Genomic DNA, 7,805 nt, shown 5'->3' with positions numbered 1-7,805 from the left:
GCCTTCGCTTCCCCCACCTCATTTCTGATGTTCAAGGCCAGGAAAGTCCCCAGAAAGCATCAGACTGGGCAAGGGGCCCAGGAGGAAGAAGTGACTCAGCCAGTGGCGATCAGGGCCTGCCTCACTGGAAGACCCTTTGTGGGGGGTTTGGGGGATTCACAGAGAACAACAATAAAGGAATGGGGGGGGTGCGGGGACAGGGTAAACAGGGCCTGCTGAGCAGGGTTAGGGAGGCTCTGCTGAGCCTGATTCACAGGTGGGGAAACTGAGGCACAGAGAACAGGTGACTTGCCCAAGACCCTCCAGCCAGGATGGGGCAAGCAGAGGACCCCTTAGTCCTTGGTCAAAGGTTTTTGTGGTCTTGTAGATATTCTCCCTGCCTGCCTGTCGGTGGACAAATGGAGCCAGGTCCACGTGGTGGCTCCACATGTGGACATGTGACCAGGTCTGGCCAATTAGAGCCTTTTGCCACCAGAGACGCAGGGATTCGTTCAGGAATAAGCATGTGACTCTGAGTGGGCGAATCACTGTGGGAGTTTGGGGGGTCCTGGAGGTGAGAATAGGAGCCATCTTTGCTACCATAAAGAGGGGCAGAACAGAGAGTCCCAAGGTCATTGTGGTGGAATCCACAGACACCCCTAGCCCTGTGGAGTGAGGATGGAGCCAGAGGGAAGGGACAAGGGCTGGAGGGCCCTGGGAGGGCTTCCAGGAAGAGAGGACACTGGAGTTGGGGTTTTGATGGATGAAGAGGAGTTCGCCAGGGAGCTAGAGAAGGGCATTCCAGGCAGAGGGACAGCCTGTGCAACCGCAGCAGGTGAGAGAGGGCCAGGTGCATCCTCACCCATTCCTGCGGCTCTGTGGGGCTGGAGCACAGGGGGCAGCTGTAGATGTGTTTGGTTATTTGCTCCTAGGCGCCCCGACCAGCCCCTGAAGGGTGAGACCAAGTCTTTACCGGCAGCTGACGTTCCTTTAACGTTTGTTGTGTAGGTGGCCTACACGGAGGAGTGACATGGGTGGGTAGTGAATGGGAGAGTTGGGTTCATGGAGCAGGAGAGCCTGGGGCTGGGTGAGGGTGGCCCCAGGAGCCCAGGAGCAGGACCACGGTACAAAGCAGGAGGGAGCATTTCCCATTTCCCCATCTGTGAGCCCCCCGACCCCGGGCATGGTGCTCCAGGGGGAGGCAGGGTGGGGTTTAGGGTCTGGACTCCCAGCACCACCTCTTCCTTCCCGCGTGACCCCGGGATAGTGGCCGCACCTCTCTGAGCCTCGGGTTTGTCATCTGGAACCCGACTTGGCTGTTGGACCAGGTCAGAACTGGGCACAGAAACCATACAAGGTCTGTGGGCCTGGATGGGTTGTGCTGAGCCAGGGGAGGAGGGGCTGGGTCTGTCCAAAACATTCCCTCAGCAGTTCCTGGCCTCTTTGAAAACAGGAAGCCAGCTCTCAAGGGAGCCCCCAGCCGCACTTCCTGACCCTTCTCATGCCGCGTGCCGGGGGGGTGGCAGGGGTGCACACACACTTGTGTGTTTGCAAGCAGCCTGGAGGTAAACGGAGCCCACCAGTGTGCGCATGCGTGTTTGTGTGTCAGCCTTGGCTGTGGAGTTGCCCAGAGGCACGGGCATGTGTGTCGCATGTGCTTGAATGCGGGTTGACACATCTCAGCCAGTATGGGGAGCAAACGGGGGCTGGTTGGTGCATTTGCCAGTCTGAGTCTAGGTGTTGGGCGTAGTTGTCTGTCTGCAGTGGGTACTGGTGAGGGCTGGCAAGAGCTAGCTTGTGCTGGGGTATACTGCTCTCCTTTCCTTCCATCTGCCCCCTCACTCATCAGCCTCTGGGCCCCTGACTCTTCCTGGAGACTGTTCAATATGTTCCTACCTCAGGGCCTTTGCACCTGCTATGCCCACTAACCAAGCTACTCTCCCCTCCATTCCTCTCCATCTCTCAGGCCTCAGGATAATGGCCTTGGGCGGGTCACTCCCTCCTACTTCTTGACTGTTCCCCTGCCCTTCCTTGAATCTGGACTCAGCTTTGACCACTTCCCTCTGCATCCTAGGATGTGTGGGCCCCCTCTGTAAGCCTCAGTTTATTCTCCTGTAAACTGGGGCCAAGCCTGGTGGGGTCTCACTTACTAGAGTCACCCAAAAAGTGGAAAAGGCTGGATTTAACCCTGGGCTGGCCAGATCTGACAATGCATAAAGCCTTTGTCCTTGCTCACATCAAGTGGGGGAAATACGTGAGGGTCAGGGACCGTCTGAGGTCACTCAACCGCAGGGGCCAGTTGGGGCCAGACTGGGGCCTCCTGTATGCCTCGTTCCTGGGATGCCTTTCTCTTGCTGGCAAACTTCTACTCATCCTGCAAAACCCCATCTCAAATACCACTTTACTCCAGGCCAGTCCTGACACCATAGGCTGAGGACATTTGGTATCTGGCTGTGTCTGTCCCCTCCAAACAGGCCAGGGCTGAGGCCTCTCAGTTGCATAGCCAGGCACACAAGACCATGTTGCCCACATGCTGATTTTCTGGAGCTGACCCAGGTGCCTTCGCCATGTCCGACCCCCAGGAGGTGACTCCTGCTGCCGTATCACCCTCAGAACCTGCCAAACTCTGCAGTTGAGAAGGGCAGGCAAGATATTTCCACTTGATCCAGAGGCCCATGTGTTCTGGAAACTCCCCTGCCCAGGCCTGTGGTATTTCTGGCCTTGGCTCACAGCAGTTCCGTACCAGTCCGGTTCATCTGTGGAATGGACCAGAGATATTCCAAGACACAGACAGTGTAATGGGGGTTTTGTGCTGGTGTCTCAGTGCTCCAGGCCCAGGGCAGCCATGGGGGCTTTGAAACAAGGCTCAGGGGCACTTGGGTGGCTCAGTCAGCTAAGCGTGGCTTCAGCTCGGGTCATGAACCCAGGGTCCTGGGATCAAACCTCACATCGGGCTCTCTGCTCAGCAGGAAGCCTGCTTCTCCCTCTCCCTCTGCCTGCTGCTCCCCCTGCTTGTGCTGTCTCTCTCTCTCTGACAAATAAAGAAATAAAATCTCTAGGGGCGCCTGGGTGGCACAGCGGTTAAGCGTCTGCCTTTGGCTCAGGGCGTAATCCCGGCGTACCGGGATCGAGTCCCACATCAGGCTCCTCCGCTATGAGCCTGCTTCTTCCTCTCCCACTCCCCCTGCTGTGTTCCCTCTCTCGCTGGCTGTCTCTCTGTCACATAAATAAATAAAATCTTTAAAAAAAAAAAAAAAAAAAAAAGAAATAAAATCTCTAGGAAGAAAGGAAGAAAGAAAAAAGAAAAGAAACAAGGCTCAGATCCCATCCCTTACATACCCTTGCCTAAGCCCACAAGGTCCTGTATGGCCTGGCCTCAGGGCCTTTGCACTTGCTGTTCCTTCTGCTCAGATTGTCCTTCCCTCACTCCTCACAAGGCTCCCACCTTCTCCTCCTCAAATCTAAGTTCAACTCTTCCCTCCTCAGAAGCCCTTCAGCCTCCCTGACCAAAGCTGCCCCATTCTCTCAGCCCTTCCCTTGTGCTTCTGGCAATTCGTAATTACGACATATTAGTGCCTTCACGGCTGTCCTCCACCTCGCTTCTGTAATGGGAGCTCCAAAGGGGGGGGCACAGCACCCCTCCCCCAAATAGGAGAGCCTCCCAGCATCATCTCTCACCCTTTCCTTCCAGAGTAGGCCTAGAAGGTTCCTCATTCTGGCTACATCAGCCCACAGCATCGATGGGAAATCCAAGATAAGGGGAGGTGATAGCCCTGTCCAGGCAGAGCATTCTCGGCTTCTGTCCCCATGTGGCCAGAGCGTCACATCACCCTCGGGAGAATGTCCAGCTCTTTGGCTCGGAGTTCAAGGTCCTGCCCCCGTGTGGCAAAATCCTTCCTCTTTCCTTCGCCAAATTCTTAGTTACCCTTTAGGTCTCCTCTTGGTTGCCTTTCCCCAAATGAAGTGTCAGCACAGTTAGGACACGTCAACTTGCTGTCAGAGTCCAAACACTTGCAGCCCTGAGCATGTCAGCCCATCAGGCTGCGAGTGACTCTCGCAAAGGAAGGGGACGCCTTTGCACAGCATACAAACATCGCGGACTGTTGAACCCGTCGAACTCGTGCTTCGCGCAGGATGTGAACGCCGTGGACGAGAGATGACCAAGAGGGTGCCAAGTGCAGTACAGAGAACGGGGACGGCCTGAGAGCTGAGAGCAGGAGTTGACACGCTTTCTCTCTAAAGTCAGATAATAAATATTCAAGGCTTTGTGGGGCAGGCAGTCTCTCTTTCAGCCACTCAACTGCCCCCTTGAAAGCAGCCAGACACGGACACCAAGGAGTGGGCGTGGCTGTGTCCCAATAAAGCTTTATTCATGGACACAGAAACTTGAATTTCAGATAGTTTTTACGTGTCACGGAATCCTCTTTTGGTTTCCATCCATTTCAGAGTGTAAAAGCTACTTGGAGGTTGCGGCCGGAGCTGTCATCGGCCGGCCCCTGGATGAGACGCTCAATGGGCAACAAAGAAAGTATCAGGCCTCGCTGTTTACAAAGCACTGGAACTCTGCTCAAAGGGCTGAGATTGAGACACTAACAGCGTCTGACCAGTGACAAACAACAGGTATCAAGACTTGATGTTTACAGAGTATTAGAATGGAGCAAGCGAGGACGGCTCACGGGGTGTCGGGACCCAGTTTAGGTTGGACCCAGCCGCTGGCTCGAGCAGCGCACTGACCAAACGGGGCACTGCTGCCCATCCTCAGAACACTGTTTACTGAGGATCAAGTGACAGGGGCCAGTGGCAGGGTATCGAGTCACAGGGCAGTCACACTGAGCCTTGGGCACTGTGACAATAGCTCTAGACACCAGCTGTTTACAGTGACATGAGACTGGCTGTTTACAGGGGACCAGCTGACCAGCTTCCGGATGCCAGAGTCCAGATGGCGGTGGGACGGGCTCCTCTGCAGGTGTCTGCCGAGGACCCTGGGCCTGGGGACCCCTCCGGCACCAGGAGTGGGAATGTGCAAAGAGTTCTTGGCCCAGGTGAGGGGAAGGTTTTTGTTCACTGAGGAGCCCGCAGGCTCATACCTGCTCTTGGGGGGCAGGACTTGAACCCGGCTGGTGTTGGATCCTAGGGTCTGGCTCGCATTCTCTCTCTGCTCATTCCTGGCTGCAACGCCTTGGGCACATCCCTTAGCCTCTCCGAGCCTGCGCTTCCCTGTCTGTAAAATGGACGTGACGACAGATCAAGGTTGCCGGAAAAAATACAGAATACCCCGTTAACATTGAATTTCAGATGAACAACCAACACTTTTTTTTTTTTTTTTTTTAGGACCTGAGTTTTATGTTGTAGTGAAACCGGTGCTACGGAGCCGGGCATGGGGTAGCAGGGGATTGCTTCTGGTGAGCATGTCCATTGTTTTTGTTTGCTTGTTTTTAAGCTTTCATTTATTTACTTGAGAGAGAGGAGGGGGCACAGAGGAAGTAGCAGACCCCCCGCTGAGCAGGGAGCCCGATGTGGGGACTTGATCCCAGGACCCGGGGATCATGACCAGAGCCGAAGGCAGACACTTCACCAGCTGCCAAGCGCCCCTCCCACCCATTGTTTAAGCTCGTTCCAAGGCTTCTAACAGGATGATACAATTTCCTCGTATTACTGCCGTTCCAATATTGCTCTGTAGCTCACTAGTGGCCCTCCCCACACATTCATCTCTCACAAGATTCCTAAAGGGATTGAACCCCCGCAGTATTCCTTAAGCATGTCTGCCACCATTTCATTTCACCGATAATTTCTTGTCCATAATTTTTTTTTTCAATTCAGGAGGGTGAGCTTTGCTTATGGTGTCTACTCTGTGAGCTCAAAGAGCGAGCAGTACATTTTTAGTATAAGAATATCCCAATGTTGCATGGGATTTACTTACACTAAAAACCACAAAGCAAACGAACAAGGAAATGAGATGTTTATTTGTCACATCTGCCTCTCCTCTGATGACGTCTTCGCGATAAGAGGTTGTGAAGGTCCTGAGGGGATCTCAGGCCAGGCACCGAGAAAGGGCCTGACGCATCGGAGCCCTGACGTCCACCATCCTTGTTGTCCCCAGGACCTCATCACGGGGATGAGCCCAAGCGAGGTCTGGTGATGAGCTCCTAAATGTATCATGTGTCTCTGGGGAACAGGGCCTGGGTGACAAGAATGACACCATTCAAGAGTTTCGCTAGAATGTCAGCAAGAGGCTCTGGGCCACAGGAAGGAGAGGGGGTTCTTCATTCATAGGATGTCCCAGCACCTGGAAGCCTTGAAGGGCTCAGGGGAGCTGTTGATCGAGTGTAAGATGACATTCAATAAACAGCTGTTGAATTCCCTCTCTGACTCCATCACTCTTTACTGAGTACTCGCTGTGCGCCAGGCACCTCAACCCCTGCTTGCCCAGGGCTCCCCATCAACAAGGGAGATGGATTTAATACAGTCATCACCATAAATGCAAAATCATAACTTGGACAAGACCTGCCAAAGGGAGATACTCAGGGCTGGGACCCCCCTGAGTAGGGTCTGGGAGAGCTTTCTGGAGGAGGTAACACTTGACAAAGACCTGCAGGAGGAGATTTGCAGGTACAAACAGGAAACAGAGAATCCTAGGCAGTGGGCACAGTGTGTGCAAAGGTCCTGGGGTGAGAGGGAACATAATGATTTCAGGGGCTGGCCTCATGCCACCCCCAGCTCCCTTTGACAATTTGCAGGCTCCAGTAGATAGTCAAGGCTAAGTGTAGGATGGTCAGGGTCGCCTGGCAATTCAGGCAGGATGTGGTGCCCTCGACCGCCACAGGCGGAAGGCCAAAAGTCTGAACATACCCTTGGCCAGGGGACCAGGGGAGAGTGGGGGGGAGGGGGGCAGCAGGTGAGGTGAACAGCACCCAGCCCCGCCTCTGCACGGAAATTTCCTGAGCCACCTGCCTGCCCAGTGCACCCTCTTCTGCCATGTTGCCATGGCTACCTCCCAGGACACAGAGCAGGAAGAACGAGATAAGACCACAAGCTGCTGGGCGGAGTCAGAAGGCAGAGAGAAGAGCTTTGGGATGCCCAGCAGCCAACTCTCAGGACTGAGAACCAGGGCCGGGATGGCAACAGTAGCAACCACAGCCATCACAGCTGCTAAAGCCTAAAAGTGCCCAGCCCAGCCTTGCTGGGAGCTACCTCTAATAGCCACAAAAGCTCCCAGCAGGCTGGTCCCAGAAGTATCCCCATTTTACAGACAGGAAGACTGAGATTCAGAAGGACAAAGCTACCGGATGAGGGCTCCCGGTGACCCCATGATGCAGCAAATCTTCGTTCAGGCTGCTATGACAAGCTACCACAGAATGGGGGGCTTAAACAGTAAACATGGACTTCTCGAGGTTCTGGAGGCTGGCAAGTCCAAGGTCAAGGTGCTGGCAGATCTGGTGTCTGGTGAGGGCTGCTTCTGGGTTTGTGGACGCCCACCTGCTCACGGCGTCCAGCCACGGCAGAAAGCAGGGAAAGGAAGGCAGCTTACCTGTGTCTCTTCTTTCTTAGGGCACTAATTCCATCATGGGGGCTCCCCCCCATGACCTAATCACCTCTCCAAGCCTCCCCCCAACACCATCACGTTGGGGATCAGGACTTCAATTTACGAATGTTAGGGGGACACAAACATTCAGTCTATAGCAACACCCACCTTTCCCTTTTATCCTCACTTTTGAGGTGAGAAGATGGAGGCCCAGGGTCCAGGGCTGGAATCAGGGTCACTGGACCCTCTTGGGCATTTGTCTCTGGTCTCAGTAGTACTAGCTATAAAATGGGGCTTTGGCCAA

General features: G+C 54.5%; 1 pseudogene; it reads right to left on the bottom strand.

Moving 5' to 3' along the window:
- Positions 1 to 2,705: 2,705 nt before the first annotated feature.
- Positions 2,706 to 5,812, bottom strand: LOC123779861 (small nuclear ribonucleoprotein G pseudogene; annotated as a pseudogene).
- Positions 5,813 to 7,805: the final 1,993 nt, after the last annotated feature.

This window comes from Ursus americanus, chromosome 14, assembly GCF_024610735.1.
Source record: "Ursus americanus isolate L20-20 chromosome 14, mUrsAme1.1.p, whole genome shotgun sequence".
Classification (NCBI taxonomy): domain Eukaryota; kingdom Metazoa; phylum Chordata; class Mammalia; order Carnivora; family Ursidae; genus Ursus; species Ursus americanus.
The sequence above is the reverse complement of the archived record's forward strand: the minus strand, read 5'-3'. Positions and strand labels throughout refer to the sequence as shown.